Below are 16,891 nucleotides of genomic sequence, written 5' to 3'. Positions count from 1 at the left end.
AAAACAAATTAAACCAGAACATGTTGTACACTATTTAAAGGAGTAATAAAAGCCTGGAAGTGACTGAATCCTCCGGATGAGCTCTCTGAAAAAGGCAAAAGTTTTCACAACTGTATAGACCTAAAAACCTACTGCTGTAGCAGGAAACTTCACATCTGGGAACATACACCCTGGGATTCTGACTCTCCTGAACACAGGTGAGAGAACGTGCCCATCTGGCATAGAAGTGTCAGCACTTTATAAACCCTTGCAGAAGCACATGCTGAATTGGGGACGTGTCAACATACGTCTGCTATAACAGGTAGTGACTGTTGGAGAAACTCTGAGATGATGCACCAGGTCTACGGAGCTCACCAGGGCAGAGGTTAAAGGGCTCAGACTAGGAACAGTGAAGAATGTGTACATTGCATTTTCCACACAACCACCTTTTTGTTGTTGTTGTTACTAATAAATTCTAACCTATCCATAGGAATAGTGTAGTAAAAGACAGTCCATCTGCAGATTTACTGCAGTGCAACATGGCCCTGAAAACAAAAGCAGCTATTAAACTTTAAACTCATAATTCCTCTTTGCTTGTGTTGGGGCTGAGTCTAGTTTCTCTTTTTATCTCCTAAGAATTTTAAGTTCCTAAATTAAGAAGGAAATAGAAATTGTTTTTTCACTCAAGAAAAGAATCACTACAAGCAGTATCTGTCGATTTGTAATCATTTATTCATACAAAATTTAAATGAGAAACAATATTACTTTCTCCTTCAAATTTCAGGTCTTGCCAAAGGAATTTTATTTCAATAATGTCATAGAAATGAACAGTAATTGATATCAAATAAACACCTATAAAATACTCTCTACACAATATGGCCATATAAAGCCATGCTTCTGTTTTTTAAGGAGAAAATACAAAGTCAGACACAAGATACCGCAGCAGGGTGCGCTTTCAGTCAGAGTAAGAAGGTCTGACATTTATGTGTAATATAGGACAGTTCAAAGTAGCAAGGTCCTGCAGAAACCATTTAGGAAAAGAACAGTTTCAGCCTCAGCCTGAACAGCCTACCCTGAATGTTAACATTAACCTGGAAGAGGGAATGATTTAACTAAAGAAATAAGCCTACTGGATCTGTGCGGCGAGCGAGGAAAGCAAGCGGCCAACTCAATGTGAGTGATAGAGCAAGCTTCAGCTTTATTTTTAAGTCACAGCGCTTTTATATGCTCTTATAAACAAGCTTCAACAATTACCTAGTACAGGTTGCGACACCTTCTTAACAAACAGTCTATTTCTGTACTTCGTGCCTAATTCCTTGTTCTTGTTTATCGTTTGCTCTCAAGGCCGAGAGATATCCCTGCCTTTCTTCTTTGCTCTCAAGGCCGGGATATCTCTCGCCTTTCTCCCTCCTCCTGGTGACTTGCAGATTCTCTGTAGTTTTCCATCAGTGGGTCTGATCTCTGTAATTTTCCATCAGCGGGTCTGACGCCGGGTCTGTAGTCAAGCTAATTCCATCACATACCTATAACTCTCCAGCCCGCTTTCTATCTCAAACAACTTATCATGAGACCCACATGCTGATTCAAACCTATGGTTTCCCACATATCCCCCTTTTTCTTTTGTTCCTTGAGAAAGGAACACGGCACTCATACTTCTTTCCATCATTCGTTGCATACATTGCGATATACAAGGGACACAGAGTAATATAATGATAAACAGTATAAATATTATTAATCCCATCTGCAAAATACTCTTGATCCAATTGCCAATGCCCCATCCATTAAACAAGCTGTTAAACCAATGCCATGGATCATCCTCCCTAAGTTCTGAGACCCTTCTTCTTAAGCTCTCAATACTTGCATGTATAGATTCCGAGTGATCTGATAGATTCATGCAACACATCCCTTCAGATTCAGCACACCCATGTCCTTGGGCTAAAAGCAAAAAATCTATGGCTGCGCGGTTTTGCAGCGTAGCGTGTCTTACAGAGCCTACATCTAGTAATAAGTCAGATAATGCCTTTGATGTGGCATTTGTTTGTTTAACTAGCCAACATCCTAGCTTGTTTAATGTCGTGAGGCTTTGAGCAACACCAACTCCAGGAGCCAAGAAGGAAACAGCTATGATCTTTGTAGGATTCCAAAATTCAGCTGCAGAGTCACAGTTATCCTCAAACTTATGAGTGCTCCTTTTGCTTCTCATCTTTCCATGATGTTGATAAATCATTGAAGTGTTAGGGGTAAGAAACGTTAGGCGACCTATAGAGCAAGGCCCTCCCTTTATATGTGACGGGATGCCAGGCCAAGCCCGATCTCCACAAATTAAAAACAAACCTGCAGGTAGCGCAATAGGCATATTGTTAGAGCGTGATATATTTACAGAGGTATAGTTACACCAAGCAGTAGCATTTTTATATATACTTAGGGTAGCATTCACAGACCAAGAAGGAAACTGGTTCTTTCCCGTGTAATTAAAATATAAACAAGCATCCATTGACAAAGAACCCAATAGCTCAAGCTCTTGTGGCTCAAGATTAGTTTGAGGGCGACGGACTGCCCAACTGTCCCAATTATTCACACAATTCTGGGGAGTATCACAAAGGCTTCCTAAGTGTGGTGTATTTTGTGGTATCACTAGCGTCCAATTATCAACTGGCACTCCAACCAAACAGGTGGAGAAGGGATTTCCTGGTGATGACAATGATAGGCAGATGGAATCTTGGCCTGTTAGATTTGCCAGGGTAACCCATACATTCTGTTTGGGCTGGGGCGGTATGTATATGCCCTCGGTGATTCTTATCATGATACTTACAATGACTAATGGGAGTACTCTCGTGTACATTTTTTCTTTGTCTTGTCCCAGTGCCTTGGTGTTACTTCCCATATTTCAGGTGTATCGTCTAGAACCCTCTACCTCGTGGCCTGTGATGATTAAAACCTTATGTGTCTGTAAGTGGTGATAGTAGCAACTGCCACACCACCTCCTAGCTCGATGGGTTTTTACCCACCTGCACTATTGACAGTTATGACACTCTCTTAGTGCCCAGGGTTGGCACTTATCGCAACAGGGACACTATCCGTATCCTGTCTATCTCTACCGGTGTAGTCATACGTCTTCACCGTCTACTTCGCAGATTTCGTTCTTCTGTTCACTAGGCATAGCCTTTACCCACCTACTGGGTATCCACCTTGGACCTGTGGGGGTAAGCACACACATGTAACCTCGGCCAAAATACTTGACTTCCACGGGCCCTTGCCATAGACCAGTGGAAGGGTCTCGATACTTCACCATTACTGCCTGTCTTGACTCTTTCCTATCGTCATTTCCATGCACCCACGCAGGAGGGTTATCGTGTTCTGCAAATATACATAAGTGATTTAATACAAACAAAACTTTTGCACAAACAAAACTTTTGCCATTCCAACACCCTTATGTTCTCCCGCTTTTTCTTTTTGCACTGAGTAAGTGCACCCAAAATGTGAGTAGAACCATGGAGTATGGTGAGATCGATGGGGAGATCGGGGTCCAGGCGGTCTACTGCTCTCTGGACGATCTCGGAGCTAAGACGTTGTATCATAGTATGTTGTTCAGCAGTCGGTCGGACCGGCGCGGCAGGGTCAGTGCCCTTTAACATTGGGCGAAGAATTGAGAGTCACTGATGCGCCACCCAAGGTATTTCCATACCGGTGAACGTTGAACCTTCTCTGCTGCTATTACTAGGTCGTGTAGCTGGAGCTGTTGCTGTAAATATAATTCTTGCTGTGCTGAGAAAGGTTGTACTTGCGCAAACAAGATGTCATCCATGTAATGGTAAATTATAGTGTCCGGCCATTGCTGCCTCACTTCTTTCAATGCAGCATCTACGAAGAGTTGACACAGAGTAGGGCTATTCTTCATGCCTTGTGGCAATACTGTCCATTCGAAGCGTAAGTCAGGACCCTCTCTGTTGATTGCTGGTAACGTAAATGCAAATCGCTGGGTATCTTGAGGATGCAGCTTGATAGTAAAAAAGCAGTCCTTTAAGTCGATAATTAGTAAATGCCAGCCAGTTGGTAGCATGGCTGGATTTGGAAGGCCAGGCTGTAAAGCCCCCATCGCTTGCATTTGCTGATTTACTGCCCGTAGATCATGTAACAGCCTGTATTTCCCTGACTTTTTCTTGATAACAAAAATAGGGGTGTTCCAGGGGCTTGTTGAAGGTCGGAGATGTCCTTGATCTAATTGTTCTTTTATTAATATATGGGCTTGTTGTAGACTTTCCTGTTTGAGCGGCCACTGCCTGACCCATACTGGCTCTTCTGTGAGCCATGTCAGTGGGATTGGGAAAGTCCATGTGGCAGTGACCCTCTTTGGTTACTGTTGAGAGTTTTTGGCTGGACCCAATGGGGCGAGAGCGGCACAAACTTGTTGCTGAACGTGTACCATTCCCTGCCCAACTTCCCTCAATGCTTCAACTAACATAGCTTGGGGGCCGGGAGGTACCCGACTCATGCGTTCAAGCATCACCTCAATGCCTGCGTCTAGGGGAAGTGTAATTAAAATGCTTTTAGTAGCATGGTTGGAGTTTTCCATAACACATTGACGCAGCAATGGGCCCTTCATAAAAATTTTCCAATCAAGAGGATTATGGTGTGCGAATAAATTTTGATTGTTAGCAGGGTCCGGTTGATAGATGACAGGGAAAGCCTGAGCTAGCAAATCGGCGGTCTCTAGGTCCCCGTTCTGTAATGCCTCTAACCCGATTTTTCGCCAGTCAACCTGGCTGCGCACAGCAGGCACAGACCGGTGACTAGACAGCGTGCTTGGCTTATTTTCCTCCACCGGAGAGACTACATCACATAAATTTTCAATATCTTCACCTCCCTTTCCCAAGCTTATTCTTCCTCCGCTAGTTTCTACAGATGTAGATTTATCAGGGGCGGGAGGGGGGGAATAAGGGGTTTTCGAGGTACGACAACTGGGATCCCCGAGAAGGGAGGTGAGAGATTGTCTAAGCCAATTCCAATCTTCCCAGCATTGGGGTCACAGTTGTCTAGCCGATCAGAGGCGGCTGTTGCTAATCTTTTTTCAGTTTTATATTTTTTCATACAGTTAATCACTTCCCGCCAAGGTTTCATTAACTTTTTCGCTGTCTTATCGTCATCTATCACCAAATCCCACAAACAATCACCATAGGCTCTCCACTCCTCTACTTCAAAAATCGACTCCGGTTCTTTAAAAAACCCTTTCGCTTTACCCACTCCAACTAATCCTGACAAGTCTTTTAACTGACTTACTCCCCGCTTTTCTAAAAAGCGCTTTAATAATTCGAAAGCTACCTCGACCTCCATCGCCCGATGTGAGGAAAATCAGTGTCTTTGTACGGCTCTCGCTCCCGGGTTAGCTTCAACTGCGGAAAGCGGATCCCCTCTTGAATCCCGAGGTTGGATCCAGGCCGGAGGGTCGGGACGTATCAGAAATGATGCATAAATCGACTCCTTTTTGCCCCCTGGCCGCCGTCTGCCAGTGCGTCTCCGTCTCTCGCTGCCATATCCAAAATAATCCTTTTCAGGTCCCTGTTCGGGCGCCAGTTGCGGCGAGCGAGGAAAGCAAGCGGCCAACTCAATGTGAGTGATAGAGCAAGCTTCAGCTTTATTTTTAAGTCACAGCGCTTTTATATGCTCTTATAAACAAGCTTCAACAATTACCTAGTACAGGTTGCGACACCTTCTTAACAAACAGTCTATTTCTGTACTTCGTGCCTAATTCCTTGTTCTTGTTTATCGTTTGCTCTCAAGGCCGAGAGATATCCCTGCCTTTCTTCTTTGCTCTCAAGGCCGGGATATCTCTCGCCTTTCTCCCTCCTCCTGGTGACTTGCAGATTCTCTGTAGTTTTCCATCAGTGGGTCTGATCTCTGTAATTTTCCATCAGCGGGTCTGACGCCGGGTCTGTAGTCAAGCTAATTCCATCGCATACCCATAACTCTCCAGCCCGCTTTCTATCTCAAACAACTTATCATGAGACCCACATGCTGATTCAAACCTATAGTTTCCCACAGATCTGACCCCAAAGTCAAGTCATGAAATAAATGCCTTCACTCTCCCCCAACTTCCTCACCGAAGTGGGTGAACATTCCCAAAACTCACTCACTAGCTGAGCTGGCAACTTTGCAAGGTAATTGAATCTAAAAATACATGGCTCTATTCGAGCTTTTTAAGATTAAAACTTAAATGCCATCATGACTGGGAGGACTGAACATTCTATTCACTACCCAGTATCTCCAAATTAATTCATTAATAAATATGTAAAATACTCACGCGGATTTACCTCTTCCACCTCTAAACCAACATTCCCTGACACTAAAAAATATACTTAACTGTAATGACATATTAATCAATATTCTGTTTGGAAACATATAATGATACTTTGACATCCTTCTTTATTTTTGATTCAGCATTTTCTTTCCTCTCTCAGTGGTAGGATCCCTCGGCTGGGAAAGAGGAATGTCAGGAGAGCATCCATCAGTTCTGAAGTGGTTGGATGCTGTCGACTTTCTTTGCTTTATTTATCTCTTTCATTAAAACCCACCTTCTAAATCTTTCCACAGTGGCTCCAATACAAAACAGTAAAATTTTGCTGCACTTTAACAAATGCCACATCAACAGAAGAGAACTCCGGAAGACAACACCAAACTCATTCACATATTATTCACAATTCTGAAACTTAGATTTACAGGGCCATATAGATGAGGTTCAAAAATGGGACAGTATATATACTGAAACCATATATGTACATGAAAAACAAAGTTTTAGAAGCATCTCAGTTATATCTTGGATATTTCACAGTATTGCAGATAAAATGGTAAGGATTATTTAAAGCTTTGCCAGTCTTTGTGTACTCAGGGTGGAAGCGGGGCTGAAAATCCTGAACTGTTACTTCAACAAAACCATAATGCTTCCCTTAATAGTTGTCCTGAATGTTCCTGCTTGCTCTCTATTGCAAGAAACCTTTTTACTTGAAGGGTTCCCGAACGTCTCCCTCTATACCCTTCTGTGCTACTATGTTCTTTTTTATCTTGTACTCCTCCTTCTCCTTTTACAATCAGTCTGATTGCAAACTGATTGATCCCAAGCTTAACCTCTGCGCTCCCCTGAAAATAATGCAGCATGGTGCGATGTTCCTTCACTGCAGACACATTTGGGTCATTAGCTCAAGAAAGAAAAAAAACTACACAATTCTGTTCCAATGTGCCTTTCAATCACATTTATAAAACTCAGCTTTCTGATTTATTCTTCTGTTTACTTCTCATGCAAGGAAGCAGAGACAAGAATGAACTTGAAGCAAGTCCTTCACTCATTGCAGATTTAAAGTCTCCAGTAATGATTATATTTTATAGACTTATTTAGAGCTTGCTTACACACAAGGATTTTGACAGCTATTCTGTAAATACACTCTCCCACCCACTAAGCTGCATTGTAAACTACCAGGAACATGCACAGGGTCAGACTTGAGCTCCTTCTGTCGTCCTTATTCTCCTTATCTCAGAAAACCAGAATTTGAGCCCACATCCTTGTACACTACAAGGCAGATCCTAGCAGCCACCACCTGGATGATCTTTCTGGGTGTCTGCAGATATGGTTTTGTGAGGACAGCAGTCCTCAAGTAAGAGAGGAGATGGTGGAAAGAACGTCCTCTTGGGCAGTAAGACCCCGACCTCACACTCCATTTCCCATACCTTACCAGCCTATTGTGGTTTCAGTCAGGCTGCTACAGATTGACCTCCAAATGAAGCGGGACACAGTCAAATCCCTGACAGCCTGCATCTGCACCTCCACCCAGGGGAGTATGGAGGCCTCTATTTACATGCAAACACCAAATTAGAAATTGCTGCAAATTAAGTGACAGCACGCTTGTGACACTGAGAAGTCCTCTGATGCATTCTGCTTAGCATTTAAAGGCTGACTGAGCAGAGCTGAGTACGCTCCAATCCCACTAACGTTCACCCGAGCAGTAAATCATTAGCAACTTCTGAGAAGCCAGCCAAAACATGGCAGGTTCCTTACTCTATGAGATTACCTGAAAACTTTCTATTTTGAACAACATGCTTAAGGTCACATAACAAACAGGATGTCAACAAAACAAAGCAGCCTGCCCAAACACAAAGCTGCTAGTCCACTCAAAGGGGCAAACAATTTTGCACTTAGTAGGGAACATGCCCTCCCTGCTTACTTCAGAAAACATTTGCAAAACATTTCTTTTCTTTGCATTCTTTAATCAACCTTCAGCAGAATAAAACCATATTAAAAATACTTACTGTACATCCGTGTATGCCCAAGAAGCAAGCATGCCTACAAAAGCTTTATACTTCTGGGATCAATTTTCAGAGCTTTTGCTTGGGTAAAAGAAACAAGAATATGAATTCACAGATTCAATTTCTGCTTTTGTCAATGTGTTGGCCGTCTGTAGCTCTGCTTTGCATTAGTAATTAATTTTAGTCAAATTATGTTCATTTTGCTTATTTAAAACTTCAAAGCTTTACGAAAAGCATACTTTCCTGACCTAAAAACTACTGGCTTTGAAGTATCTGATGAAAATAAACTTGGTACCATACACAACTGCGTATCAGTTGCAGAAAATGCCATAATACATTCCCTGCCTTTGCAAAGGAAAGAAGATTGTTGGTGATATGCACCACATATTGGAAAAGTGAAGTGAGCTATCTTCTCCACATAAATCAGAAATAGTATTTTAAGTATCCTGAGGGGAAATTTAATATTTCTGTTCTCATCTTACAAAGTGTTTAACTTTCTAATTTTTACAAGATTAAAATTATACCTCTATGCAACTATGAATAAATAAATGATCTAAATATTAAATATAATGAGGGAAAAATAATTCTAATACTATTTTACCACTAACCATGAGATAAGGAGTATGCTTTTCAGAGCATTCCTACTATCAATTTTTTGTACACTTTATCCTAATTAAGCTTCCTGAATCACTGGGAAACTCAAAGCATGGTCAATGGGTTGACCAGAAATGTTTCTGAATTCCTGTCTCAGGTAATCATATCTATCAAAGAAGCGTTTCATACCTACGATACCCTGGAAGAATATTTTTTCAAGTGTTAGAAGTCACTGATATTTTAAGAAAAACACCAATAAAATGCCAATTTAGACAGTTTGAGCCACACTTCTCACCAGAGAAGCAAATATGAAACATAATCACAGTTTTTTGTTCCAGCTCCTTAATACTTGGTGTCAAATCATTATCATTTCCATGGTACCTCATTATGTCATCACAGAAGATTATGACTTTGAGCTTTAGGCAGCATAACAACTCCCAAGCAATAAAGATGCAAATGCCCACAGCAGCAGAATAAAAGAATACAAAAAAAGTATCTACAGAAACAGTTCTACTGCACATCTAAGTCATAGCTGGTTTACCAAACTAGCACAGAACAGACTGTAACAGTTTCTATCCTGGAAGCGCCAAAAAAAATGACTGGTACGCAACTGTTTAAATCAGAATGCTTCACACCTTTTGTTGTTAATAAATCCCACTTTTAATTAAACCATTTAACTTAGACTGACATGAAGCAAACTCAAAGGAACAAACATACATGAGGCAGACAGCCTTCCGGCTGCTTAGGCAGAGTTGGGAAGAAACCAGAAACTGACACAGAATAATTGATGAACGTAAGCTTTTAAAAGGTAGCCAAAAGTTTTGAAGATTTTCCCTTTCATTGCGGGTCGTTTCTTTATTAATATTTCTCCATTATTCACACTGCAAATTCACTCTGCTGCCTTTCTCAAATCTCAAAGCAAGCCTAGGACACTACGAGCAGCATCATCTCTTTATCATCAAAGACTTTGACCTTAAAGCAGATTTCTACATTTCTAACACCACTGATCAAACTATCCAGGCAAATGAAAGTCTGTTTCAAGTCATCCCTAAAATAAAGCAATCTCTGCTTTCTTGATTTCTGGAAACAGGCACATTCACCGCCTGTGCTCGGCCATTTAGAATGATTAAGACTTGCAGACATGTGGAAGCTGGGTGTACGGTACAAGCTAATCAGCGAGCAAAGGAAGTAGGGGAGAGCAATCCTTCATCAGAGGCATGATCCTCAAGTAGCTCTTTAAAAACACAGCCTACCTGCCAGCTGATAACATTAAATCAGGCACTGAGCAACTGAGGCCACCAGCAAAGCCAATGCCGACCCAGAATGGCTGCTCATAAGAGACAGCAAAGTAATGAACAAAGCATTCAGTCACTGGCAGAAATCCAACCAGCCAGAAACCCCCCAGCCAACCTCCCGCACGAGGGGGATGAGGAGGGAAGCGCCAACTCTGCTGGGTCAGAAACTCCCAAGCGCTCCTCCCAGCTCTGGGCTCCTCTATGAGAAACACCAAGCGAAACATCCCATCTCCACCTCATATCTCCCACTGCTATAGGAATGGTCTCAGAAATGGTCTATACAACTGGCTATGATGGATGGTTTTTCAGAATATCTGTGTTACCAGACCTTCAAAGAAATGAGATATATTACTGAGGTCAGGGACTTAAAAACACATATTTTGCTTTTTAATCATAAAATCTCATTTTATTTCACCCTTAACAGATGCTACTGTGGTGTGGGACAAGACATCTCTGCACCAGTGGAAGAAAATACTGAAAAATGACCAGATATTACAATCCCTAATCTATAGCAGGCTGCAAGACCACCAAGAACTCGAAACTCCTCCCATCTGACAGACTGACACCTCTGTCTGTTATGTTTTTGTCACCTTGGACAGACTATCGGGCAGCTAGAAAATGAATGAAAATGGACTGACCAAAATAACCTCTCCTTTAGCACTACACAGAGAAGTAATAATTGAGACGACATGGAAGAAATCCCAAACTGACAGGTTATGCACCATGGTTTTTCTACCCTTTGTTGATGCCTGACATAGAAAGATCTATGCAACTCCTAAAACCCAAATCTGTTGTAGTCACAACACAGATCACAGGTGAATTAAATATAGCCTTAAAAAAAACCTCCAGTCAGAGGATGCATGGTTCTGAATGGCACTGATAAACTTATTAAATCATATCGCCTGACTGCATGGAGGGAGAGGAAGGAAAAGGGTTTTAATCCAATGGAACAGAATTTCCAAGCCCAAAGGATGATGGCATTACTTCACTGATTCAGGAAATTGGGAATATTCCCAGCCTCACCCCTAGCACCTTATTACAGCCCATACTGTATACATCAAAATGAACAACATCCACTGCTCCTCCCTCAACTACAAAGCAGGTCATCTCACCAGAGGAGGCTATCAGGTTGGCCACGTATCTCCCCTTTAAAAATCTGGGCTGCTCAAATCTTCACATCCCCAATGAGTTCTTCCTTGTTTGTACACGAGGTCCAGAGTGTCTCCTGTTGTCGGCTCCTCAGCCATCTGCATTAGAGGAAGTTGTTATCAATGCTTTCCAGAAACCTCCTGGATTACTTGAGCCCTGCTGCACTGCCACTCCAGCACATACTGGAGTGAATGAAGTCCCCCATTATGACCAGGGCCTGCTAACATGAGGCTCGCTCCAGTTGTCTGAAGCTTCACCTGATTCTCACTGGATCGAGTTGTCTGTAGCAGACATGTGCAATAACATTATCAGTGATGTTGGTCTGCGTGCTAATCCTGACCCTTAGGCTCTCAGCTGGCTCATCAACCTTCCCTAGGTGGAGCTTCTTGCATGCCAGCTCTCTCACAAACATTTAAAGCAAGCTCTAAACATCAGTTCCTCTATTTCCAAAATTGATGGCATTACTTTAGACTATTTTAATCTCAGCCATTTAACTGAAAAAAAAAATTCAGTTAAAACAGTGTTCCAACAAATAAGTATAAACACTTGCTATTTTTCAATTCCTTCATAGTCAACATTTAGCCACTAATTATAAAAGAACACCACCATCAGCATAATGTCACAAACAAAAAAACAAACACACACACCACAAAAAACTCACCAATCTTGGGTTCTTCTTTTCTTATTTCCATTACCATATTAAAGGAGGGCTTCAGCTTGCAGCGTAGAATCTGTTTTAACTATCATTCACGCAACAGAGACTTCAACAGCATCTATCCAACAGCACAGCATACCTCCACTATTAAGGAATTTCTCACAATAGTCAATCTTAACTTCTCTTAATTTCATGCCTACTCCTGCTGCGTTATCTAGTTAAATTAACATCAATAGCCAGCTATTAATTATGGATCAATGTTTAATTACCAGTTCCAAAGTTACTGTCATAATCAGTTGCACAGATAACATCATTTCTATGTCCTGTGTTTTATTAAAATGCTATGGAGCAGGGAAGAGATGAATATACAGCTAACTGATTCACAGATGGCTAGAAATTGGCTTTCTCAGCAGAGTCTACTGAAGAAGGAAATTTTCTGGAGAAAATCCTTAGGGTATATGCTCAAAGCTGCAGATTATAGTCTCAAACATGCACAGAAAGATTGGACTGGCCAAGGCAATAATGAGGTGAACTACTCACTACAGGTGTGGTAAACAACAACAAAATGTATCAGTTTGGGTTTAAGTGATCCTGGAACTCTGCCTGTGAGTGAGCCACCAAAACAGGGAGGGGGAGAACTGTATCTCTAAGCACCAAATGAATACATTTCCAATTTTTGCTGAAAATGAACCTTCCAAACAAGAGAAAGGAAAATACAGTGGAGAAAAGATCTGCTTCTAAGAAACCACCAAACCCCAAGTGTTTCTAAAACCTCATCTCACTTTTCTGTATTCCTAAAAGAATCTCAACATCATCACACAGTCTTCATAGCATCCTTGTTGGCAGTCTCAGCCAGAAAGACCAAATGAAAATTTAACAAAAAAAAAAAAAAAGCCACATGCACTGTCAATATTCCAGAGAAAACAGGAAGAAACAACCAAACACTCAGGTACCTGTAAAGAAAACATGGGGTTAGTCTATGGACACTTTTTCTAGTGCCTCAGGAGGCAGGCAAATGAAAAAATACCTGTTTTTATAGCAGAACTTTAATGAATCCTAAATACACTCAAGCAAGGTAAGGAGTCTCTTTGGATAAACTGGTTGGGAGTTCAGATGAAGGGCCAGGAGGAAGAGTTTATTTACCCACAACCAGGTTTAAGAGTACTGTGTCCCAGCTAATTCTCAACCTAATGTCATACTCAGGAAGGCTGTCCCTTCTTATCTGATTAGCCCTATCCCCTGATTATACCTACATGAGGTACAAAAGAAAGGTAAATAAATGCAGCAAAGTGCAGCTTTTCTACTTCAAGACAAAGCTACGAATACCTCTGCCACAGCCAGACTGCTCCCAAGGCCAAAGTTCCACCAGTAAAAAAACATAGTCTAAGGTATATTTATCTTCTCATGTTCTTCTTTCATCTTGAAAAAGGAATCAATAGCCATGTGTTTAATGGAACTGCCAAGGAAAAATGGGCCAAACATCAGCTCTACTTAGGCATTTCAGTTTTGTTTAGAGTTTGAAGAGAGCTTTCTAGTCATTCGGTTTAGGTTCCTATAGAAAAAAATGTTTGAGAGTCTGTAGGCTCATGTATTTCCTTTCTCTACATGTAAAACCTTAAAAATTATAGCAAAGCTATCAAACAGGAAAAGCCAAATAGGGGAACAGTCTGAACCTTCAAGATACATTGAAGAACTTAACATAAAGCGAAGGAAAAAAAAAAATAATTTGGCATTGAAGTAACTTCTGAAGACATTAATAGAAAGTTATTTTCAGTAATGTTTTCTGTTGCATGGAAGATCATTAAACTCACAGCTGATTGCTGCTTACCAAAGACAGGACTTCCTGATCAGCATTAACATGGCTTTATAGGTATTCAAGTCCAGGAACTGAAGGCATCTGCAGTGAGCAACCTCATACAGTTCCCTATTTTTAACATATATTACATTCACAGAATGGTACGGACTGGAAGGGCCCTCTGGAGATCATCCCGTCCAACCCCCTGCTTGAGCAGGCACACCCAGAGCAGGGGCACAGGGCCGCGTCCAGGCAGGGTGTGAATGTCTCCAGGGAAGGGACCCCACAGCCTCTCTGGGCAGCCTGTGCCCCTGCTTGGGTACCCGCACAGCAAAGGGGTTTTTTCTCATATTTAAGTGCAACTTGCTGTGTTCCAACCTGTGCCCGTTGCCCCTTGGCCTGTCGTTGCGCATGACTGGAAAGAGTCTGGCCCCATCCTCCTGACACCTGCCCTTCAGGTCTTACAAGCATTGATGAGATCCCCCCTCAGCCTTCTCCAGGCTGAACAAACCCACACGTCTCAGCCTTTCCTCATAAGGGAGATGCTCCAGGTCCCTGATCATCTTGGTAGCTCTCCGCTGGACTTGCTCCAGCAGTTCCCTGTCCTTCTTGAACTGGGAGGCCCAACACAACACAGTACTCCAAATGTGGTCTCACTAGGGCAGAATAGATTTTATAACAGGAATATTTGCATCTTCCCCCCCCCATTTTTTTTTCCCCAATATTTTCGACATGCATGAAATTCAGAAATGTTACAGCAGGACTGAAGACCGTTTTGAAGGCTAGGATAGGGTTGCATAATGCACCAGTCAATCTGATCACTGAATTAGAAAACTGGAGAGTTACCTTAAGCATTTTTTTTTTATTATTGTGATTTAATTGTTCCTTATTTATATTCATCGCTGAAATCCACTGCATCTGAAGCTATTTTGCAAACACAGCATTCTCCCAAAGGGCCCAATCCAACTCCCATTCAAATAAACAGCCTTCAATGGAACCTATTTGTTGCTAGCCAACAAGATTGAATTCTGCTGCAGAGGGGTCCCTGAAGCATTTGTCACAGCTCTTTACAAATATTGCTCCAGTAAGAGCAGGTCTAAATACACTTGTCCACATACACTGCAGAAAACTGAAATCTATCTTTTATCTTCTTGAAACACTAGGTCAGATTTAAACTCCAAAAGCATAAAAACCTTAATCTACCAAGAATATAAAAAATATAAAGAGTAAAAAATGTGTTTAATGGTTATAAAAAGGTAAAGAGCCAAAGGGAAGGTAGGACAATAAAAACATTTTCATGTGACAGGACTGAGTATCTTTTATTCCACCCTTAAAATGTTTGCGTGTAGATTATAATGACAGCATAAAACCAAACTTCTCAAATAGCTTGTTTCAACACAGCTATGAACAACATCAATAGTTTTGAAATAATAAGAAATTTTGCAAGAGATACAAAGTGTACAAACGCCACTCCAACCATTAGTCATGAAGGTTACGAAGAAAGATTTTAAATCTCACCAAGAATCTACTAACACAGGGTTCCCAAAACAAGATCGATATTTCTTTATTATGTCCTTACCCCATGGAAGACCCTTACCTGTGAGAAGAACACTGTGATAGGCTTTGAGAAGAGCACAGGTTTTGGTAGTTTAAGGTAAACAAATAAAAGTAACAGTGCAACTTCTGGTCTGAGCTAAGTAGTGAATGATACAAATGAGATAAACTCTTTCAACAGAAGGATTGCTTACTCTCACATGCTTTATCCTACTTTGTAGTACAGAAATCCAGGCTCTGGCTAATGAACTTACTCGTAGTTTACAGTCTGAGACAGCAGAAGGTTAGGAGATGATGTAGATGGGAATTCTACAAGTACCATTGGAAAAATTAAGACCTTTCTACCGGAAAGTCTTTCACTTTGAAATTCAGGCCTTGATTTGTTATTGTACAGTATTGATGTGGTTCTTGAGAATAGTCTGCTTGGAAAGCACAGATCTTGGGAGATGCTCTCAATAGGTGTTGGAGCTCAAAAACAAATAATACAAGTTCAATATCACTATTTCATAACTAACAGAAAAAAAAATTAAAAAAAAATTTTAAGAAGTTGGCCACCTTAATATCTCAAGAATACTCTTGAGAATCTGAGCTGATATCCAGCAATATCAGCGGGGTAACTTACAGGACAGGATCACTCCATGCTTTGAGAGAGGACAGAATAAGGAGCAAACTCCCAATTTCCACCCCTACCTCAAATCCCCACTGCAGCACCAGATAAAGACAGGACTTGAAACCAAGCTCAACCAAAGCACCTATTACGCCTCACTCTGAGATGACTCTGTCCAGACAACACTCCATACTCAGGCCCTACAAAAGATCGCCATGTCAGAGCCCTACAGAAACAGTGGGGTCGCACACAAGAAAAGGGAGGTTACCTCCCAGTTCCTTACCACGTACATCACGATGGCAGGAACACGTCCCCAGCCATTTAATGCATATGCACCAAACACTGTTGGGACTGACAGGATTGCTCATCAACACAAGTAGATTTAAAGATGTATGTATGTACACAGATAAATGTACATACATACACATCTATGTGTATATATACACGTACACTTCTCTCCCAGTCTGCATGTATATATACAAAATGGACATACACTAAACAGATTGATCAATTACACCGAATTGCCAAATACGATATCCACCATCAAAAAAAGGAAAGTTTGGCACAAAAGATTTCAGATTTAAAACCGAGCTAGCTGATTTCCTTCAGGTTAAAAGATAAGCCACACAAAACTAGGTGTACAATACAAGTTATGTTCAGCACCAACAGTGCGCTTTACCCGATGTACACGCAGCCGTACGCTGGCAGCCACGAGCATCCCCAGCAGCGACACCTGTGGAGCAGAACCAGCCACAAACAAGCTTTGGTTGCTCTGGAGGCTTTTGCTTTGGGGAAAACTCTTACACTCAGAAATGTGGGCCAAAGTAGATTTCTGTGCAGCTGCTGATCTGATAAAAAGACAAAATAAAGAGGCTGGTTGCCAAAAGCACCAGAGCTGTCTAAAATGTACGTATCTCATCTTACCTTCAGCATCTGTGCTGTCGAGGTGAATAAAGAACTCACGCTAGACC

The 16,891-nt window shown here is 41.6% G+C and overlaps 1 protein-coding gene across 4 annotated transcripts in view; it reads right to left on the bottom strand.

Moving 5' to 3' along the window:
• SUCLG2 (succinate-CoA ligase GDP-forming subunit beta) overlaps window positions 1-16,891 on the bottom strand; it is a 137,554-nt gene that overhangs the window by 119,603 nt on the left and 1,060 nt on the right. The window lies entirely within an intron of this gene.

This window comes from Phalacrocorax carbo, chromosome 6 (assembly GCF_963921805.1).
Source record: "Phalacrocorax carbo chromosome 6, bPhaCar2.1, whole genome shotgun sequence".
Lineage (NCBI taxonomy): Eukaryota > Metazoa > Chordata > Aves > Suliformes > Phalacrocoracidae > Phalacrocorax > Phalacrocorax carbo.
The sequence above is the reverse complement of the archived record's forward strand: the minus strand, read 5'-3'. Positions and strand labels throughout refer to the sequence as shown.